The 23,604-nt window shown below is 31.1% G+C and overlaps 1 protein-coding gene across 2 annotated transcripts in view; it reads right to left on the reverse strand.

Annotated features, from left to right (window-relative positions):
* The window catches only part of LOC108569426 (putative uncharacterized protein DDB_G0274535), a 46,467-nt gene that overhangs the window by 3,618 nt on the left and 19,245 nt on the right, over nt 1-23,604 (reverse strand). Inside the window, exon 2 of one of the 2 annotated variants that reach the window (XM_017930973.1) lies at nt 20,075-20,129. The gene's annotated coding sequence lies outside the window, so the exon portion shown is untranslated. Of the gene's footprint in view, nt 1-10,741; nt 11,038-20,074; nt 20,130-23,604 lie in introns of those variants that run through there. The other variant, XM_017930972.1, reaches the window with a different exon arrangement.

The raw sequence follows: 23,604 nt of genomic DNA on the forward strand, positions 1-23,604 counted from the left end.
TAATGTAAACAATGAGTAAATATTAATTAAGTTAATAATTCCTCAAGTTAGTTATCCTGTTTACATATTTTTGTAACTTAAATTGAGTAAATATTTCTAATGTTGTAGTTGGAGTTATGAGTTACTATTAAAGTTAAGTTATGTATATTCCGTATGTGTATGTATACAGATTCTTTGAGTGCTATTTGTAATGGTGGCGATGACGAAATTTTATGAAATAAACAGTGATTAGGATCAGGCGATTCGAGCGATTTGAATGAGAAGTGCGGAAAGAAACCCGACGATAAATTGCATTTAGTAACGTTATAAATTATTGTTTATGTTGCCAAATATAAAATAGCCGTGTCCGTTTCGACACCAAGCGGAGAAATAGATCGGCATTTGGTTTCCCCCTAGGGGGGAAGGCTTGCGAGATACGTGGGCGTATATATGTGATGTCAATTAAAGGAGTTTCACTCCATATTTAGTCTAACTCGCATAACTCTCTCGATTTGCTCTCTCGGCCCAAAAAACGCACCACGAAACGACGCAAAACGCCGAGCAAAAATATACGAATGGCCTAAAATTCACAATGGACATATCCAAGTCCAGTGCCTTCGCACCGATCCATAAAAGGCGCTTATTATTTATAACAACCACCCTTTATTTAAATACGCTCAGTTTCTTTCATATCTCCTCATCCTCGAATAATAACAAATATCAATAGGTGTACTTCTTGATGGAAACCTTCTCTCTTCTACTTCCAATTAAGACCTTCGTCTTGTCTCGGCTGTAGCTCAATTGCCTGAAGTAAAACAAGTCGACAATGGACTTTCTTTTTTTTTTCTTCTTATTTAATTAATTAGAAATATTAAACAAATTTCTCCGCAGATATTAAACAGGATCATCAAACGTCGCACCATAAAATACATCACACGTACAGATGCGGGCAGAGACGCAGTCCTTCTCAGAAACTGAAGCAATTAAAATTCTTCGATTTGCTTGTTTCAGAATTACATTATTCTCTCCGGCTTGCAGACTGGACGCGAACGTTGTTACGCAAGTCCGCAAGTTGCGCAACGCGCTCGCGAAATGATAATTATTTAGTTAATTCGCGTGATAATGTAATTGCACGGCATAATTAAATCGCACCTGCCTACACCGAATTTGCTGTTCCCTCGTTAGTTTCGCGCATTCCAATTGGAATTCGTATATCTGAGTTTCCGCCGCAGCCACCGGGGAGGCAGGTTTTATCCTTCCATTTTGGTCATTCTTTTCTATTCTCATTTTTTTTCTTCTGTTCTTTCATTTCCAAATACACTACTACAACATCGATATGTCTAAGGCGATAACCCATTTACCAGAGCCGCATGCATTATTTATAATACAAACATGCCGAATGGTAATGGGCTGGAGAACATTTCAGTCGCTAAAAGTCACGACTAAGACATTTAGAAGAAGGCTGTTATATGCAACGGGACAGCAGACAATGGGGACGGCAGGCCGAGTGATCGCAATTCCACGCACTGCATAACTGAAACAAACCCTCCTCGTCCAAATACGACAGATTGTATCAGGATCATGTGCCAATCATGTCAACACCTCAGCAAAAACACAACCTATTCTCATAACAGCGAAAAAATGAAGAAACAAATCAGAAGAACATATATTATGATATCTTTTTCAAACATTACCGCTCTTTCTCAGTGTTTCATTACCTATCTTTCTCGCTTCAAACATAATTGCCGTCTACGAGAAACTGGTTTTATGGAATTTACATTGATTATGCCCATAGAATATTACTGACACAATTAACTGGTTGACCTGAATTTAAATATGTTTCATCCGGGAACAATTTAAAAATAGACATCAATAAATAGAAAAACTCTCAATAGTTGCAAATAATTCCATTTTTAATAAAATTTATTACCACTATACTATAAATATCTTATGTTTAAATCCATTACATATAGACTTACAATTACACTTACACTCTAATAATAATTTATATAAATAATTATAATATATAAAAATGTAACTCATATATTTGAAGTGGGAGCATAGTAAATAAATAATTGCTAGTCGAGTTGGCAACTATTTGAATTTATAATTGTTTGCCATAAATATTGTATTACTATTATAAACTTGGGATCATTTTCAAAGTATTTTTATAATTTAATACTCACATCAAAGTGTATACATATACAAATGAATGTGTAAGAAAAAAAAACTTAATGTTGAAATAAAATCTAATGGATTTAAGACGAGTAAAAACGCAACCACAAAAAATAATAATAACGACGATTCATTAAAACTCTTAATGCATATGCTATTCCGTAATGTAAAAACCGTTATACCGTACGAATTTCCGATTCGGTGTTTTCATCTCAAACATAAACTGCAGGAAGTCAACGCGATAACAACGTTTAACTTGTGTTGAAAAATACTAGACCTATTAAATGAATGCTGACTGTGCCCTTTTTTTTTTCTAAATACATAACAAAGATGTGGGAAAGACGACGGGACGTGATCGAAACACGACTTTTATGTTTCATGTGTTATGTTATGAGGGGAATTCAATGACGGTTACTGGACGTGACTACCGCTAATCCAGTGGGCGACAATTTCCAGATTATTTATGGTAGAAGCTAATAAAATTATTAATAGTTAAATTATGATTTAAGATTATTGAGACTTTGCAGAATTTAACTATTATAAAAATGTACATATAATCTTTTTCTATTCATTTTTTTTCCAATAATTTAAAGTTTTGTTGTATGAAAAAGGCAATATTGAATAATAGTGCGTTTCTTATAATAAAAGAAAGAATACCTTTAAATATGAAGCAAATTTTTAGTTATTTTTAATTATTGAACAATAATTTATTTGAATAATTGATAACTAATAGAATCATTTGGTTAGAGAGGTTTAAGATTGAATGAACTTCGATTATCGTTGACATTGTTCGTGTTTATGTACTTTGTAAGATAATAAATATTGTTGTTGTTATTATTATTATTAGGAAATGTTAGTCATAAAAGGTATTTGCAATGCGGTGGTTGTGGGTGATTCACCTGCTGGCAGTCTGTGGGATTGCAATATCGATTTTACATTTATCTGGACATTTTATCTGCTCATTGCATCTTGGAATTCAATCATTGAAATATAAATTCAGAGAACATTTACAAGCCGGTTCGCGATGTACGGAAATGAGTTACACATAATATTTGCATTTTGAGCATCCCAAGATGATGTTCAGGACTTAGTTGTACGGATGTTTGCGAATGAAAGACAACGCGAGGAACAGTAAATGATAATGCTTACATAGCTGGTAGAACTGAGTCATGCATGGAGTAATTATCTGATTCGAACAGGACCTCTTCTCTCAGGTAGGTCCGTTTTTGGAGGAATTAATTAAGGTACACGGAATTAACATAAACTGCTCATTAATCATTCACGTAACGTGTGCATTGAATGCGATGATCGCAAGGATTTTGTATGCACCTCCTTCCTCTGAGGTGTTATTTAAATGCGCTCATGTGGTTCAACGTTTGACATTAACTGCAAGGACGGTCACCTTTAATAATAATATTCTTCGTACAATTTTGTGTGAAGTGTTAAAGGCCACACAACAGCATCATCGTAATTTTGCACGTGCCGGATTTAACCATTTGCGCGCTTTTTCTTCGTTACAACTATCTTCTCCAGGAAAGAGTTTCCGTTCGATTATCACCAATATAAATATCACACTTAACGTTGCCGTTATTGTTTTTTTTGTTGTTGTTTCGTTTATTTGTTGTTGCTGTTATTTGTTGCGGCGGCAATTTGATCGGTTGCGCAATTTCCCATTTGTCGCATAGTGCAACGTGCCATCAATACCCTTTCTTCAGGCAAGATATTGCCTTAAAGAGAATTATGGCTGGCGATGAAGAGACGAACTGAAATCTCCCCGGACGCTCGTTAATTTAATTGCCCATAAGACATGTTGCGAGTCGCATTTGCACAAGAAAAAAAGCCCAATTGGAATGCTTTCGGAACTTACTTACTAAATACGTCACCATCAGCAAACCATCGATTAATTCATATTATTACGTGAGGACTCACTGGAAGCGGCGGCATCAAGTGTAAGAAATAATAAAAAAATAAAAAATAAAACAAGAAACGCACAACCAAAAAAAAATAAATAAAACGAAGATAGATGCGAAGAAGCAGAAGAAGAAATGAGCAGAGCGCTCCTAGATATTATCAATGACCGTAAGCCACGTACCATGGCACAGTTCTGAAGTGTATTTTCAAGAGTTACGCAAGTGGGATTAGATCACAAGTCGTGAGGTGTTCGGAGGGGAACGAAAAAAAAAGGAGGAGAAAAAAACAAGCCTTCTCGGATGATTTGCAATTTTATATAGGTTCATTTGGCGTAAATTGCCTAGGAAGAAAGTTTCGGAGAAGAAATTTTTCGGCGCGTTTCGTAACGTCGGCCAACGCCACTAAAACACATGACGAAATAATTGTCGCAATAAAGTGTTATTATTGTTGGCGTAAGTATGTGAAAATAATGAGCAATTTGCGTTATCAGTGTAATTCTGAGTGAGGTGAAATAATAACCGGTGCAACCGGTAGTTATTTATGAAACACTATTAGCCTACAATATTCTATTAAGAAAATTATTTACTCTTGTTATTATTAAGTCCAATCCTCGTCCAATCTTTATTAACGGCGACCTTAGTGCTATTAATATCGTGATGTGCCTTTTTCTGATAGCAGCAAGAAGACACACGTAAAAAAAGAAATAGAGAAAGAGATAGGAAAAAAAAACCAATTATCAAAAATGATTCAGCTCCGTCTGACAATTAAATAGAAAACGCGACGTGATACGAATTCCTCGCGATCGAAAAATTGAATCTAAAAATTGTCCGTCCGACAATGAATTGGGTTATTCAATTTGTTTGAAGTGCCTAATAGACGTTCACTTAAATACTAATTAATTATTAATTATCGTAATCACACGTTGTGAGTCCAACCAATCAACGCAAACACACATACACACGCCATTTTCATATTCATTTCGTATAACAATTTCGACTTTATCGAAACCTTAATTGATTTCGACAAATAATTAATTCCACGACTTGGAATTGGCAGCTCAGGAAAATAATTAACAATTTCGCACCTTTCCGGGATCTACCATCACTTTTAACATATTTTATTGCGAAACAGAGAGAAAAAAAAAATGTTGTGGGTCAAAATAATTAATAACGTATATTAATTACATCTATGTCTACATATAACTAATTATTTTTACACGATAATAAATCAAGTCGCGTTAAAGTTTTAGGAAAAAGTTTCTAAATATGACACAACTTTATTTTCTGGTTATCACAAAACAAATCAAAACAAGTATTTAGTTAATTTCGAAATAATTCAGTCGAAATTCGGTTTTGTTATGAGAAGCGGATTAACTTAATCCCAGATTGAGATTAATATTACAAATAGTACAGTTACTTGTATACGTCGCAGCGTTTTATGATTTTCGAGGTTACTATTAAATATGTTTTAATTTGTCTTCCATATATGCATGAGTTGTTATACAACGTTGCATACAGACCGGCTTCCGTATAATAGTAGATCCGAAGGTTGTGTTTTGTAGCATACATTGTTACTACGAACGTTATATTCAATTCCATCCTAAAACATGCAGTTGTCCTTATAAACAGATTTTTTCTTTTTAAATCTTGGAATAAATTACCCGACTAATAACATACAATTATTCTCTTTTTTTTCATTATTATTAAACGTAGAAATTAATTACTCGGGCTTCTATTTTATAATATTTACCTCTTTGCAAGCGTGTAATAATTGTATCGAAAAGCTAATAAATATGGAAACAATCTAATTAACATTAGAACATGATTTTTTTAAATTTTCACTCTTCTATTACCGGAAGAAAGCGATTCCGCTTAAATTGCATTAACTCTTATTTATAATTTTCACAATGAAGAGTGTTGTTAAACTGCGAATGAATAACGCAATCATATTTAAAGTTCTTCGCATGCAATGGATTTTCTGAGCAAATTTATCATCGGTTTTAGTGGAAGCCATAAAAACTGTTATGAAATCTTAAACCCAACTCGAAGGTAAAACTATATTCGATATTCGATACTGTTGGCGGTTTGTACAAATTACTATACATTACAAACATAAACTTACTACGAACTTATTGCAAATAAAGAATTACATATTTTATATTTAACATATAAAAAATAAATTTTATTAGACAAACTTGATTTCTTATAAGAAATGAAGGAAATAAATTGGTTTCACTATTTTTGATTAACATAACTGGTGTGAAATTACAGTTTTATAATTAAGTGGCAATTGTTTTGATTGAACCAAATTTCTTTTATAACAAATAATTAATAAACATATGGATTGTTCATAGCTAATTGTAAACTAATTTAAAACAAAATCAAGGTATAAAAGCAGATGCGTTACATTTATGAAATAATTAACAGAAATAAGCTAATGATTCTTGTATTTTAGGTCACATTAGTAATGGGAGTCGTAGATGTTTAGAAATCCATTGAGAATAATCGTTAGATTGATTTATTGATACATTTTCGGATGTATACTGTTTATGCTAAATTTCGCATCCTGGTCATTCAAATGTAGCATGATACTTGATGCTGTGTTTGCATGATGAGATGGAAAAGGACGAAAAACGAGACGAGACGAGAAACATGGACACGGACCCCGTTTTGCGGTGAATCACATAAATATCTTTTATGGTACAGAAAGCCACCTGCTATCGACCGGCTACTAATAACGTGTTGAAAAAATTAATTGGCTCAAATTCACTACACATATGCGGATAATTAAATCAACATCTCTCTCCGAAACGACACAGTCTCTGTATCTCTCCTTTTAAGTTGCTCCAATAAAGAAAAACGATATCGTCCGCAAAAACTTAACTTAAGTTAATAAAGTAATAATGAATTAAATTTTAATATATAGCTTTAAATTTTTAGAAGAATTATTGAATTATGCGAAACAGAAAATAACCTTCATCCCAATTCTTCATCCATTTCAATGATTTTTTTTTAACATTTTATGGTTTTCTGATCAAATTAGGATTTTACAAGGACACTATTTAGTTTTAGTTTAATTACGACTATTGACTAATCGTTTTTTAATTAAAATTAAATCAAATATACATATTTTAAAGCCCTCACTATATTTAATGCTTATACAAATAATCATTATACTACGAAAAAAAAATATATTTGTTGTTTTACTTAAGAATATTCTGGAGGTTAACTTATCCAATATATTTGACTAATAGTCAAATCTACACACATTCAGGTATTAATTTTAAAATACCTCGATTAACGAATTGGTCATGTTCTACAGAAATATTTCGTCAGAGGTAAAAATACTATGGGTATAATGGAGATTTTTAGCATTTATCCGCAAGAACTTCTTTAATTTCGTCATCATTTTCTGTGTCTTCGTTGCTAACATGATTTATCTAAATCATTCACTGAAAAACCATCGTCTTCTGCATTCAATAAATTTCTAACATCAACATTTTCGAAACATATTTCTATTAATTTTCTTCTTCTGCCAAAACTTCTAGCCTAATTAACGAATGATTTTAACTAAAATGAGAATATTTTTTCTATGTACAATATTTGTAATTATTCCTTATATAAAAATACAAGCATATTAAGAGTAATTTAGTTAAACAGAAATTTTCTATGCATTATAATAAACTCCATAATAGCGAAAAGAAAGTTTTTAACAATTAATTCTTATTTTCTTTTCTCGTTTAGAACATATTTTATTTTTATAGATTTTTCATTAGTTTTAACAATTTCTCAACACCAAAAATGGTTTAAAAACACAAAGCGTTTTCACAAATCAATTTATTATTTAAAATTGTTATCTTTAAGAACATAAAATTTACATTTATGTGTTTTGAACCAATTGAACGCATATTTTAACTTATTATAATGAACGAAATTTAGAATCTAATTAGATTAATTAATCTATTTCAATCTATTGCGTATGTTTTACGTCAATCGTCGTTTATTTATCGATAAAATATTCAGAGTTGGTTTTTTAGGTTCCCGGGTTAAAGTAATCAAATATTCTGAAGTACAGTTTAATGTTTTTTTTTTTGTTGTTGTACGTTTAGCAAATAGAATAACAAATCAATTTCTAAAATTGCCTTTACATCACCTGAATAATGATAGGCTTAGGTTAAAATGTTTAACATCAAGTTGTGCATTGTTTAGTTAATGTTTCATTTAATTTTTTTTTAATAATATTTTATATAGTATTGTAACACGTTCGTATAAAATAATTTGAGAAATAACTTCAATAGAAATTTACGTTCTCAAGTAATTAAAATTGTTAATTAGAGAGAATTGATTTTATTTATAAAACATTAATTCATACTATAATTATTTAATAATTAAGATTTATTTATTACATTTTATATGTCTTTTGAATATTTTCAGTATTTTATTTATTTTTCTAGAAATTAAAAGTATTTGCGAATACAGAAATTGAACTGTTTCGTAAATCTAGAGTTCTTGATATAAAGACAAAGTAAAAAGTCAACTACTTTTTCTGTTTTACTTGTGTTTACTTGCTTTATGTTCAAGTATTTTAATGTGTATTTTATCAACATACTATATTATACTTGACATGTTAATTGGAATGATGCGTAGAGAATAATAAATAGGAAATAGAATTTAGGTTAATTTTGCAATAACGTATGATCTATAACAATTTCTATAGTAATTTTCCGAGAGAACGTCTCAATACGATTTTCTTGTTTCGAAATTTATAGCGTATTTCACCGGCGTGTATTTGAAGCAGAAGCAAAAAGTGTACGGCACTGAATGAACGATTTATAATTAAAGAAAGTTCAATCTAGACAAATAAACAAAGTTTTTCCAGTATAATTAAAGTCGAGTGTACAGCATTGAAAGTCTTGTCTCGTTCCTTTGGATGAATATGTATGGCGGCGTGTGTTTTGGATGCCCGGCGGCCGCAACCTTCTTTATCAAGATTTCCCTGTAACCCAACGCCAGTTTGAAAACGAACGAAAGAACAAACTCCACCATAAACCAATAAGGATGGTTCAGCTGCAGATAATATAATTGTTGGAATCTTGATTGAGGATTAAGAGAGACCAGTTTCTGTCTGGAAGCGCGACGATTGTCATGCATCTACAATGGCGTCCGTGTAACTCGTAACCTACGCACATACATACTCATTCGTGACACATCAATTAACGCGTATTCTTAATGGTACCTTTTCCGGTTTTTCCAGAACCCTTAATAACCGGGAACAACGGTATAGCAGATCCGAAACGGAGATAGCATTGAAATTCGTTCGTTTCGAATCGAATAAGGTCATTTATTTTTTTTTTATTTTCGTATTCCGTTCGGTAAACTGAATCACTGTTTAACATTGAAATTATAAATCGGTTAGTTTAGAGAAATGCAATTAGTTCCTATTCAAACGAACACATAGAAAAAAAAGCGAGTTGTTGTACTAGTTAAGTTTAATTTATTTGGTGATTAATTTGGTATTTTCTGGGGCGGAAATTTTTCGGTTTCCTAAAGAACTTTGATGACGTTCCACGATAAAAATCGCCGGTTTGGTTGTTGGAGCCTCGTCGCTTTTCTTTTCTTTCTTTCTTTTTTTTTGTGTTTCGACTATGTTCTTATGCGTTGGCAGCGAAGAATTTTAACGACTTATAAATCGGAATCAAAACCAAATAGTTGAATAGAAAACGGCCGAGCTACCATTTAATCCGTGAACTGTCAATCAATGGTCGATACATAATAAATATCGGTATAATACATCCACGAGCCCGGTTTTGAATTATCTACGCGATCTAAATTACCGCGGACCGCGCATATTGCGAATAAATCTACGTAGATAAATTAGTGCGAACCGCAGCGAAAATAAGAGCAATATATGTAAACGACACGGTGCAGCGGTAGTGAATAATTAATTTCACTTCGATATATTTTCGTAACCTCGCACTAAGGTGATATTAAAACGCCAATATTCAAGCACTAAATATAGATACGTATCTAAAGAATTACTTTTTTTTTTTGCGACTTGTCAAACTGTTCGTAATATGAGTTACGAGCGAAATTTTTATAGTTTGTAATTAGTTTTCATTGCTACAATTAACACACTTTAGCATTGTTTAATAACCAGCCCGCGCCGTAACGTCTCTGCTTTTTTTTTTCCTCCTGTTCACATTTTTTCTTTTTTAATTCCACGACTTTCATTTCGCTCGAAAAAAAAAGTAATAATAAGCAGAAAATAATAATAAGAAAAAGCTACACATTTTTCATTGCGACAAGTAGAAATTACGCTGCTATTCTTATTATTTCGATACGGCGCGTTCCTTTTTTTGCGTTTCGGAATCGCGGGTTTCCCGCCTGCCGCCTCGTCGAAGTCTCCCGGTCTGAACTCGATTTGATCTCCGTAGAAAACAGGAAAAAAATGCATTCCTTCGCATAAATTATATTCAGAATTGCTTTGCTATATCTAATCTAATGAGCAGTGAATCCGATGCGTTTGATGTAAGCCAATAGGTGGCTAACACGAGTTAAATTCGACGTTAAATCCGAACGCGTACACGGAACGGAATATAATGAGTTGGAGTTGGAAAAGAAACACTTTCAGATTATATATATATAGAGAGAGAGAAATAAAAAAAACTTCTACTGACCCGTTGCTCGGTGGATAACAGAAATATAATCCTAACAGATTCCATACGTTGCTGTTTTCCTTCTTTTTTTTTTCCTTGATTTTCTTTTCGTTGCGCGTATTTCCACTAGTTTATACTAATATCATTATAGGGAAAACATTAAACATTTATATCACAGCACTAATATCACAGAATATTGCGTCGGTAGAACTTGTTTCGGTTTGGAGATGTGAAAAAGGAGTAATAAAAATCGACTAAACTAACGGAGTAACGTAGCGTAAGAGCAGCACACGGAGCGGCGCAGGCTACTCGCTCCGGCGACCTTTAAAAACTGACTGAGTGAGCTCCGGTTTATTGTTTTCGTGCGTTGCGTAAAGCCATGGGTTCGATTAATATTCGGCTTTGGTCTTGATCTATCTAGAAATTATAATGACCATGTACATACTACACACGGAGCGCCGCTACTCTTAAAAATTCCCTTTGTTTTATCCACTGTATCATACACCTTACCTACATTAAATAGATCACTACTCTAGGAAAAAATAAATAAAACTTTAAAAACGAAAATTCAGAAGAAATATAAGTAAACTGCATTGAACAATGTTTCAAAAATCAAGATATTTCATATTTTTTTAACATGAAACATACTAAACAGTTAATTAAATTGTTCAGGAAAATATCAATAAAGAAAAGAAACTTTATTTTAAAAATAAGGCATATACTTATATATTCTACAAGTATCTACAACAAAACCAATTTATTAAATTTATTTTATAATGTAGTTTATTGAAGTATTCCATTTAAATTCTCTTAAAATTAATACATATTACAAAAAATAAATTTATATTAAAAATTATTACAAAATTCGTCAATTATTCTCAATACTAATAAAGCAATACCTCGCAAAGTACGGGTAATCGGTTCTGTCAATATCCCGGATTCTTTAAAACCGGACTAATCGAGAATTTTAGAACCGGATACAAACAAAAATAAACTTAACTGTACACAACAAACGATACTTTTGTTTCACATTTAATTTTATTTAGGTGATTTTATTTCAATAAAATATTTAAAAGATACGAATGATCCACATATTTGATATTTAATTTATGCATGTAATACTTTATATATATAAAAATACAAAAAAAAATGAGATTAGAAAATAGAGAGAAATTTGAAAATAGTTTTAGGTCGTCTCTGTGTAAACGCATTTCGATTTTAATGATTTCCTAAAGTGTAATTAATTATCTTGTCAATTAGACGTCGCGTCTTTGATTAAGGTTTCATAATCTATTAAGTATGTTAGAATATTGAACAGCAGTTAATTAAAATAAAATAAAAACAGTTCCAAAGCTTTTATTATACAAATTTAGTTTATTAACAACACTTTTAAATTTTGAAAACATTGATTTCTATTCCTACATCGATTTGTCCACAAAAAAATATGATTTCTTAATATCTCATTGATATACACATTTTGTTTGACTTAATTAGATTAGTTTATAGAACAAGTTAAAACTTGATTAATGTTATTATAGTGTAACTTAATTATTTTGCTTCATACTTTTACTTAATATAGAAGAAATCGATTTGTTTAAATTCATTCTTTAAATTTTGAAGATTTTCAGGAAATTGTCATTAATATTTGTTTGCAGTGTATTTGATTCTTTCATAATTCTAGATTTTAATACTTTTAATGTGACTTTAGTAAGGTCATGTTTCCCTAGAAAAACAAAGTATAAGAATTTTGGAAATATTAGCGCTTTTATTCTATTTAGTCTGTAGAAAGATTAAAGTGAAATCAATTTTTTGTAATTGAAAAGTTTATATAATCATCAATATTTACAAATAAATTTCCAATATGCTAAATAGTAGAATTACATCGTTGTTGTATTTTTTTTAACTATTATAAGAGAGTTTTGTATTTATATAAATTTCAAATATTAGAATTCGATCTAGTCTATTAAATTTCGAATATTTAAGATTGGCAACTTTCTAAATGCAACCAAAAAAAAAATGTTAAAAAATTAAATCAAATATGTGAGGCAGAAAGATCGTCGAAATAATTTACCGAGCAATTCATTAGCGCACTTAAAGTTTCTTCTTTGGCAATTATTCTTAATTCGTTTCATTGTTTGAAGCGAATAATTCATTTAATGAAAGGTCTTAAAACGACAGATTCAGAGTTCGTTCTAAATCTGCTCAGTTGAGTGGAATCAATCTATGCTGAGAATTAATGAACCAATTTGGGAAACGTGTCATTAGCATATTATTAATACGCATTTTATTTGTTGAGGGACAAAAAAAAAACAAATAGTTATTTTTTTTGGCCTGAAGTTATTTATCAATCAGTGTGTCCTTTGAGGTAGACTTTCCAATGATGAATAATACTGTTGTTGGATTTTATTGTTTCAGTTATGAAATCGGTTATGTTTGTTTGGTGACCGGGCTGGGTGGAATTAGGAGCAGCAAACCCTGTAATTTGTAGTTTCATTGCGTTAAGGCCGAGATTTCGTTTTTTGAATTATGGCTATTTTTATTTGATAATTCGATACAGTTTTATATGAATCGTGACTGACTATAAACGATTATCTATCTGACTCAATGTGTGTGTGTGTATCTGGATAAAATAAAAAAATAATAATAAAATAAATGTGGACTGCTGCGGTTGAAGGAAAACTGGCGAAATTATTGATTATTATCTTTGACGTGTCGAAGTTTTTACTGGAGATGATTAATACTGGTGTAATAATTTCAGTTCGAAATATAGGTTAAATCCGGGTGTTGTTAGAACCATACCAGCATTGAGTAAGAAAAAAAAAAACGAAAACGTACGCACGTCCGATGAAGCGTGTTACAACACAGATTTCGGTTAGATAATTAATCGGATTACAATGCAAATGATCATCTCTTGCCGTTGATAATGTTCTGCTCGGGTATATCGAAGATTAGAAAGAGACCAGTGCGTGCGTTCCTATTTCCAATCCGAATGCAATTTATAATTGGAAGCTATTAATTTGCAGCAGCCAATTTATTGGCGCGGCGATTTTTCTTGCGTTACGCTCAGCTGGCTTTTGTGTAACTTTGCGTGTGAATTGGTGAGGTAACGGCAAAGTCGACTGCGATGTCGACGTTTTCTGGACCATTGAATCAATAAACGTGATGATATTCATTCGGATTCGTTCGTTCCCATTTTTTATTTTAAATTTATTTATCCGTTTGTTTTTTTTTCCTTCATCTTTTTATTCTTGTGCGCCTTTTAATAATAATCATAATAATATAGCATTGATTAAATTTGCAATCTGTGCATGTTACGTTTTAATGAGGCAACGAATTACAAAACTCGGTGTTGTCGAAGCTCAATTAAAACGGCCGCATCGGGAGGTAGTAGATCGGTACGATATGTCCATTTCTAAATGGAATCGCGGTGGACAAGTTCCTCGCTGTAATTGCATTTATTAATTAAAATAGATTGCCGGACCAATTGTTGCCTACATGCCGGAACAATCAAATCAGCGACACGAGTTCAATAAACACTCGCAGCTCGAGGATTGGAGGAACAGAACAAGATCGAAAAAAAAGCTTTAACAAGATGCACTTTGTTTGACTTTCTCGAGATCATTGAAGGGCAGCTTGTCGTACAGTCAGCGTACCGTAAAATTTTCGAATTATTTTACATCAAGCTTTTACAGTTTGGTTTTGATAAACACCAAACAATAAAATCGCAGGTGAAACAAGGTACGCTGGTTCTCGAGGCGATGCAACAATGAACTTGCACATTAATTAAATTGTTTATATATATAAAAAAAACATAGATAATTGCATTGCTTTAGTCCCGAAACTAAAACAATTGTATTAACGCTAAAAAGGTCATCGGCCTTTTTGCAGACCAAGCGAAGATAATTAACACTAAAATGCTGTGAACCATGGTCTATTCTAAAAAAAATCGCAATTAGGAACAGATTATGACTTAATGATTACTATTAGGCTATTATACGTATTTTTTTTTAAGTTTCAACAGATTTTCAAAGAAATTATTAGTTCTCGTATTATATATTGAATCTTGATTCAATATTGTATTAATTATTTGATCTAATAACATTATATATAGCAATAACTCGCATAGTCCGGGTAATCGTTTTCGCCAATAGCGCTGATTATTTTAAACCGGACTAATCAAGGATATAAACAAATTCAATATATGAGCCGCACAAAAAGAGATTTTACATAATATGAAAAGAAAATATTGATCATTTATATGTAAACAAATATTTTTGTGTATTTATGTTTTGAAATTTTCCAACTGAACTATACTGAATACGGACTATGCGAGGTATTGTTGTATACAGAATTTTCAATGAACAAAACTATAAAAAAATAATAGAATAAAAATCTCTACTGAATCAATTTCTCTATGCAAAAATAAGCTAAGTTTAAAAATAAAAATAGTACAATTTATGGTAGATTTTATTCAGTTTTATTATGTAGGTTAATATACTTTTAATACAGGTTTTCATCAATAAATATGTAGTTGAATCTGTATTTAAGTAAAATTGAGATGATTTGCGAAATATGTAGTATTTTCACACATTATGCTTGTACTAACAAACTAAAATATAATTTAAACTTTAAAGATATTTTTTTTGTAATCAAGGCTTTATATATTTATTTAATTATATTTAAGCTTTTTACGTAGTCAAAATAAGGGCGCATATTGTTTTTTTTTTTCTTTAAAAATTTAGAAAAAAAATTGCGGGTATGTCTATAAAATTATAAGACAAAACATTATATGTAATTGCAAGCTATATGATTTAAAATGAGAATATGATTGATTGATTTGTACTTACATTCTAGTTCAACATGTCAAGAGCTATTAATGTAAGAATATAGCAAACTAATATAAATGTGGATATGTTTAGATAAATATATATAAAAAAAGCATGAATAATAGAGTGATTTATTTGAAATATGGGTGATAATTAGGACGAGTAGCAGGTAAATTATTTTCAAACTACAAGTTGGAGTCGGTAATTCATTCAAGTTATTTGGGAGCAAAGCTGTCGCCGATAGGATTTGAACGGATTTATTCATTGGAGAATAACCGGAGAATTCCGAACTGTCATCTAAGTAGATAAAATGTAAGGAGCCGGCGGCTAGGCAGGCATTGGAAAACGCCGATTTCTATAAAACCGAATCAGGAATCTTAACATGCATAAAGTGTGCTAGAATCGGGCAACCACAGTTAGGATAATGAAGAAATTATAGAAAATTGCCCGCCGCCCGAATTATCTACGTTACGCCAACGATAAATAACCGAATTCTGATTGTTGTCAATAAACGGAAACACACGTACTTAAATTCCAATTCTCCGTCCAGTAATTGCTTCAAACTTGTTTTTTTTTTCAATCTGTACAAATCTATGTAGTATATAAAGTAAGATTAGCTATTGTAGACCGAATATAATAGAAATTATGAGATACATTAAAAAAAAATAAGTATAGAATAAGTATTATTCAAGTATAAAAATGCTTGAGTTGTGAATGAATGTGAATCAAGGGTTTCAAAATTAAATAGTTTCCGCTGAAGATGGAAGCGGTGTTAATAGGCCAACTCTGTTAATTATTTACACGTGCGCTTTTCATTGTTCCCAGATATGTACGTACCCAAACCGACAGCCGTCATAAAAAATTAACAACTAATTAATAGCAAATCTCTCACAAGACGTTCGCCGAAGAATCGTAATTAACAGCGGTAATTTATGTTGGAAATTAGTTTAATGTCGATTCGGAAATGGAAATAAGTATAAATGTATCAATTCGTTTCGAAACTTGCGCGAGACGATTTAATTATTGGCTTGTGGCACCGGAGGAAGAATAAAAAAGGTTGTTGGCCTTAGGTTGTATTTCGGTTTAGTGCGATCTGATTTGCTTTATATTTATTGGCTCTTTTCTATCTCAAATGAAATGGTAATTTTTGTATCGGACAATCATCGAACATAACACTATTCATAACACTAAGCCTAAGGTACTTCAAATATAGATAAGTTAAACTATTTATTTACAATCTATTCCTACTGAATATGAAGGAAATTATCTTGGTTTTTGTTAGTCTCAGGAAAGTGACCTATGGCAGTTTCCATTTGTTATATAACATAATTTAATGCAGATTTTAATCAATTATTGAAAAGTAGTTGATAATTTTGTGTTAACTAGATTTAAAGATCCATTTACCACCTTGTTTATTATGTATAAAAGAGAAATTCTATATTGTTAACTTATCTATATTTTAATAATGTCTAAAAATTACTTAATTCCTATATATAAGTAATTGCAGATTTATTTATTTATTTTACAATGATATTATTCTTGTTTTTTTCTTCATTTATCTTCAGTACTTAATGTCCCATTAAACTCATATTTAAAATGTTTGGATTGTTCAATTCAGAATGTAATTTTAAATAATATTTGTTATTTTTTTCTTAATTTTTTAAATTTTAATGAATTAATATTCCTTAATTTGTTAATTATAATTAGAATTCTAAAATATTAACTACTACATTTAATGATGGATTAAATCTAATTTGACAATAATATTAGTTTTATCAGTATTTTTTAGTTCATTCATCGATTTATGTTGTATATTTTTTCTTATTTTGATATTTTGATTAATGATTGAAATTTTTAAACTATAATAGATTTTTTTAATAAATAAGATGTTGTTGTTGTTCTTTTGAATGATTGAATTTAGAATGGTGTATATTGCAAAGTAATACGGGTGATGTTAAGCTACTGAAGATGATTTGAAAGTGCTGCCACGTAAAAGGTCCAATAAAGTGGGCAATAAATTAATAAGTATTGCTATATAACTCAATACAAAATGGGTTGGTATAATAAAAATCCCGATGGTAATTAATGGTGCCGTATAAAAGGCAATCTTCGAAGTGAAGGATGCAAAGAATTGATTACATTTAGTACATATTGAAAATACGAATGTCTGCGAGCGCACGCGTCTACATTGACCAATGGCGGAATGATAGAAGGATTGGAGAGAAACGAGAGAAGAGGAGAAGAAGGAAAAAAAAATGGTATACACATACATAGACTAAGAGAGGCATGGATACCGTCGTGACTGTGAATAATGAATAACAAATCCAATCGAATATTAAATGCACTGCAATATTTTCCATCGGTATTTTTCCGCACTCGTAATTACGGTCGTGGATGTAATGCGAGAGTCCGCTTACGTTCACATATCATGGTAATTATGTCGTCCGAGCAATGCAAGAAACAAGCCCAACATCCCAACATTAGTAACTCATTATTAAATTAATAGCTAAACGTGCAAAACGACAATCCGAGTGTCCTAATGATGAAGCATTCCACCCAGAAGGGAAGAAGAGACTGGATGGTAATAGCAGGAAGTACCCGGAAGGGACGAGCCAGAAGACCAATTTATATGCAGCGGTATTTCTTTAAATATGAAATGATAAGTACGTTAGGTGGTCGGTCTTTGATATATAAATAATATACAATTAGCCGCCCACTGTTAGCAGAACGGCTCGGGACATAAACTGTTCATTATCGTTACAAGATATCCGATCTACATACTTAAATCGCAAGCATAATGAAGTTGGCACATTGTGTATGCTCTCCGCGTTATTTATTGCAAATAATTTACTGTCAACTCCTTCCGACAAATTCTGTATCACACCTGAGTTATATTTTCGCGGCGAACCTTCCTCATACCGCAAGAAATTTACGATGTCCATTTTATTAGCCTGCGTGCTGTATATTACCAGACCGGGCGACAACGAACCAGATGTTCCATACATACGCTTTGAAACATATTCCCGTAAACTACCAAAGTTATTTTATTACTTCTCCTTATTTTTTAATGTCCTTACAATACATTGTACAGTTTGCAATTATAACATATTCTGAACAACATGGATCTTCTATGTGTATATAACTATAGTATAAGACTGCAATTGCTAGATCAGCTTCATCTTAGTGTTACTCTAACAAATTAGTTGGTACAATTTACATAAGAGTGTAGTATGGATGCAGCAGAAATTTAATCTCTATCCTCTAAAAATATCAATTGAAAAATTCTAACTCATTAAGAAGTTATAATGAAGATAAATAAAGACCCAAAATATAAAAAATAATCATAGGTCCAATTGTATAGATTTAAGTATTATATTGAAATAAGTTATAAAATTACAAGATTACGATAAAATACGTAATTTCTAGTTATTTTTTTTACAAATATTTTCTTTCATTTTACTATTAAGCTCTTATTTAAACTGTTTATTTTAGAACAATTATGTGGCTAATTTAATTGTAATATAAAATTATATACAATTTATTTTTATCAAAAAATATAATATTTGTATTATGGATATGGATTAGCAGTATTTTCATAGAATAATTTGAAAAGAAAATAATTTTTGATTTTCATTATTAAATTTCTAGAATCGTTAAAAGAATTCTATTTTTTCTTGTTCTTGTAGGTGGAATATAATTAATTTGTTACAAATAAATTGAAGATAGTTTGAAAATAGGATTGAGAATTGTTCTAGAAATTTAATTTCGTTGAATTGTTGTTAATTTGTAAGTAAGTCCCATTGATATAGATTCATAGGTGTGTGATAATCAAAGCTTGCGAGTAGAGAGTTCGATGCCCATATAGAAACTAAACGAAGTTTAATTGATACCTCGAGTTAATTAATAGAAGGATTGTTTCTGCTTAGTACACTATCGTTGGTACATAAGTATGGTACGTATGGGTACGACGTACGTATCCTTTTTGCTCGTTCAGTCCGCAAGTTTCGCAAGAAGGTTCGAAACGGTTATAATATCGGTCCGGTTTGATTTATTTGAGATTAATCAATGGCGATTTAGTGTTCGGAAAATACAGGCCACTTAATGGAGACACGCAAAGACAGGCGGCAGTCTTTCTGCAAGTGTTTCTCTACTCCGTGCGTTTCGCCGCGTTACGCAACGCGCATTGAGCACTTCGGCCGCCACCTGCATCCTGACGCAAGAACTAACTAGGATTTATGCAGGAAGTCGTGCACCAACCTAATATATTCTTGTGTACACACATGTAGACCGCATATCGTTTTACGCAATTAAACGCATTTGCCCATTCATAACCGCTTCTAGATGGTCACATCGACCGATAAAGAATTCGTCCCACCGGACTTTCGACACGAAAAGCCATTTTCATACAACTCGTCTCGTTAGAGGGAATTTGCAATCTCGCCTTTATTAATACTATATAGTATACATGTACACGGTATAAACTAGCTAACCGTATGATTGCAAACGATCCGATTGTCGTCGTACTCACCGATTAAATGGCAATGGCGGCGGAAAGGCTGCAATGGCTTCCGGTTTCTGCAGATCTGAAATAACAATTAGTCCAGTTAGAACACTATAGTATTAAAGATGGTAACAATTTGGGAAGAACAATGTTACAAGTAATTTGATGGAAAAGGTTAAATTGAATTGCGACGCGAAATCAATAGATACCGTTGTCAAGGCATTGCAGAACAATAACAAGGCTAACACAATGATGATGACGCTCTTTATTATTAGAAGGCTATCGAAAATATGCAAATTGCATTGTTTCAATGGTATTAAAAGTGAATGAATTTGCTAATATTGATTTGTCATCACTACAATTTTATCTGAATAACAATCTATTTTAATAATATCATTAATTAATTTTACGTTTAATGATTACACAATATATTTTTCACGTCTAATTTAAATTTTGTATATTCAATAATTTCTAATATTATAAGATTTTTTTAATTAAAAATTTGACTTATTCATTTTTTAAGTAATTATATTCATTATGCATACTTATACAACTTAAATCAGTAATAGTAAATTTTCATTATTATGTATGTTTTTGATAGAAATATAGTGCGAGTAATCGGTTATGCCAATATCCAGGACTGTTTGAAACCGGACTAAACGAGTACTTTAATACTGCATAAAAAATTACGAGTAAAAAGAGTATTGACAGTATAGAAGAGAAAAATTATATTTTTAGAATTTAAAATGTTTTTTTTTTAATTTTCAAATTTGATCGAAACTGAACTATGTGAAATATTTCTATTTAATTAAAAAAAAAAATATCAATAATTACTTAAAATAATTGATCGAAATTTGAATCATGTAATTATTTGGTGATAAATGAGGGATCCGACGAAATCCGAATTCACTTTTACCAAGCAATTTGCATGAAATTAAATGTAACTTATGCACATGCCTCAAATACAAATATTTTAATTGATTAATTAACTTAATTTCCAGTCATGCATTTTTTGTACGGTAATTAGTATATTTCGTGTAATTAACTTAATGTTAATTAGTAATTATCAACATATGTAAAATATTTTCTAATTTCGTATATAATTCCCGAAGCCAGTCAGCAGTAAACTTCCATTTAAATAATTTAGAAAATATAATTACAACAAACAAACAAACGATTAACACAATCTGTTGTTCATTGTTTTTCAAAAAATATAAGTATTTTACTTTAGTTTGTATTATTAATTTATTTATTTATGATAATTAAATATTTCATTTACTTTGTTGTTTATGATGACAAATACTGCAGGTGTAGATCTTTGCTAACTAAAGTTTATGGGCTTTCTGTTTGTTGTTTAAAGAACGTTAAAATGATGAGAATTACTACAGTAATGTCAATATATAATAATGTTGGTAATGCAGATTTTTGCTAACTAAAGTGTGTGGGTTTTTTTTTTAATTAGTTAGTGGCAAATATTTCACGGTAATACCACAAATAGTAGCCAAAGCGTTGCCTTCTATTTTCACTATTTTTTAGTTAGAAGTTAGTTAGAATACTGTAAACGTATTTATTTTTCATTCAAACAAACAAAAATCTTTTATTTCTGGCTAGAATTAACAGTTTTCAATACCAACTTTTGTGTTTTAAAAAGATTTGTATACGGAAATGCGCAAATAAGTTTAACTTATTTGAAATATAATATCATTAAAATCACAAATTATAGTGGAAAATCTTATTTATAAAATTTGTATTAAACATGTATATTATTTTATGTGATGAAACTATAAAATAACATGAAATAATAATCAGAATTAAGCTGAAGCCTCAAGAAACTGGAGGACTGTTATTAGTGATGTTATTATTATTATTATTTTGATAAACATGGTGAACGAATCCATTATATTCTGTCCACATTTCCGGAATTTATTAAAAGAATGAATAAAACATCGATCGCGCTGTGTACAGAGTGTGTGTGAGTTGAATTAAATATTAGAAATTTTGCTGCGTTCGTTGTTACTAATTTACTAATGTCCTGTTCGGGCTACCGGAGTCAAAGAAGTTAATTGTTGAAAGGCCTACTGAAAGCCGGAGGCTCATTCTACCCAGCCCGTTCCAAAGGTAATAGATTTCGACGTTCGATTCTAATGTAATCATCATAAATTTCCATGCCTGTTTACAAGTCTGGAATATGGGCATGATGCAACAGAACAGAGACATCTTATTAACAACAACAACAACAAAAAAAAATGAAAAGAATCGAAGATCCATGTGAATTCCTAAGCTAAACGGGTAAAGAAAAATTGTAAAAGTCAAATGAAACGCCGCTTTAATTACAGAGATTTTGTGGAAAATCAAAGAGGAATCGTGATGAGTCTTTAATCTAACCACCGTGGTGTAGTGTATCCAGCGCGCACGGACCTCGGGGCACGTCAATTTCTACTATTATATGAATTCAAAACGGATTAGAAAATGATTAATGCGGTAAGAAACCGAAAGAATAAAGGAAGAAGAAGAAAAAAAACAAAAACAACAAAAGGAAACAACGACAATAAGCTTGTTACTTTTTTTTTTCATCTTCCGAACACTAAATTAATGGTCAAATTGGTTGATATAATAATAAGTTTCCTGTTACTCTTATTATTCGGAGATTAACATCACGTCTCCGCCCAAGGATAGACAATGATACAATTTTTGTATTTTTTTTTACGAGCGTCTCCAAATTTAGGTTCGAGTTGTTTTTTTTAATTAGTTTAACGTAATTAAGTGAAACTTTTAATGGTTTCCAGTCGGCTGTAATTTATTCTGACTCGATCGTGTTTGTCTGTCTGACGGACTCAGAAGCGCAATCCTATGATAAGCTGAGCTCTGCCTTATTTCCATGGGACTCTCGTTTATACCACGGTATTTTTTACGGTGAAATCGCGTGAGATGTGACTGAATTTTTTGAGTCTGCTTTGGAATAAGTGCGAGAAAATGTGTGTGGTGCCAAATCCGTTCGTATTCTCAAGCGATGAACGAGTCGATGGAGAACACACAATAAAAATGCAGCAAACAATGGAACAAGTTATTAAAGCTATTTTTTAGATGTACTCTGCTGAGTTTAGCTAAAGATGCGTGGGTATAACATCAATCTTTAACGCCTTGTTTTTTTTATAATGTAGTTGTTGCTTTCCTCTTCCTTTTCTTTTAATATACTATAATTTAGCTTAAATACATGTTGAATATCTCAATTAACTGTTATTATCAATTAATAAACAATTCAATTATATTTTACTATTAATCTTATTTTCAACAATTTTTATTATAGTATTAACTTAGATAACTTTTAGAAAATATAAGGACTTAATGTTTAATTTGATGACAATTATATAATTGTATTTTATACTAAAAATATAAAAATTGAAGATTTATGTAATATAGTTTTCGGTATAATTTCTGGTTATTGACCTACGTTAATTATATTATACGATTTGCATAGTGTAACAATTGAGTTTCACAACCTGTAGAATTCTATTAAATAGGTTAAAATCGTTTAACACGATAATATTCTTTTAAAT

The sequence above is a fragment of the Nicrophorus vespilloides genome, unplaced genomic scaffold, assembly GCF_001412225.1.
Source record: "Nicrophorus vespilloides isolate i.1.1-1 unplaced genomic scaffold, Nicve_v1.0, whole genome shotgun sequence".
NCBI lineage: Eukaryota > Metazoa > Arthropoda > Insecta > Coleoptera > Silphidae > Nicrophorus > Nicrophorus vespilloides.